The following is a 745-nucleotide window of genomic DNA, read 5'->3' on the forward strand; positions in this document are numbered from 1 at the left end:
CCTTCTGCCATGTTGGGTCTTTGTCTGAGGAGCTTCCACCCATTGCTTCTTGTCCCACCCCCAGGTTCTTGGGGAAATGATAAATCAACCCCCTCTTCCCCATGACACCCCTTCAAGGAATGGAAGTCAGGTCTCCCCTGAGCGTTCTCTTCATTATTTGCACACAAGAAATTTGCACCAGAGACAAATTCCTTGTGTGTCCAATCATACCTGGCCACTACAGAATATTCCTATTCCTATTAGGCTAAATATATCTACCTCTTTTAATTGTTCAGCGTACAACTGAGCCCCCTTGGTCGCTCAACAGCAAGACACTGGTGAAGTGGGCAAAGTAGCACCTGCATTTTCTACGTCGTGTGAGAATAGCACATCTTCCTTCCCCTGTCCTGACCACTTTCTACAGGGGGCGATCGAGAGCATCCTGTCATGCAGCATCACAGTCTGGTTTGGAAGCATCCCTGCTTCAGACAGGAAGGCGGTGCAGAGAGTGGTGAGGACAGCAGAAAATATTATTGGCAGTTCCCTCCCTTCCATCCATGGCACATAAGTGTTGCTTGAGCAGGATCCGCAAGATGGTTTGGGACACTACACATCCTCTTCATGACCTGTTTTCCTTATTACCTTCTGGGAGGGGGCTTTGTGGTATCCAAAGCAAGAACATCCAGATTCAGTCACAATTTTTTTCCATATAGCTTCAATCTTGTGAACTCTCAAACTTCCTCTTTCCGTTATGTATTCAAGATGG

This window comes from Crotalus tigris, unplaced genomic scaffold, assembly GCF_016545835.1.
Source record: "Crotalus tigris isolate CLP2741 ecotype Arizona unplaced genomic scaffold, ASM1654583v1 scf7180000017791.1120302, whole genome shotgun sequence".
Classification (NCBI taxonomy): Eukaryota; Metazoa; Chordata; class Lepidosauria; order Squamata; family Viperidae; genus Crotalus; species Crotalus tigris.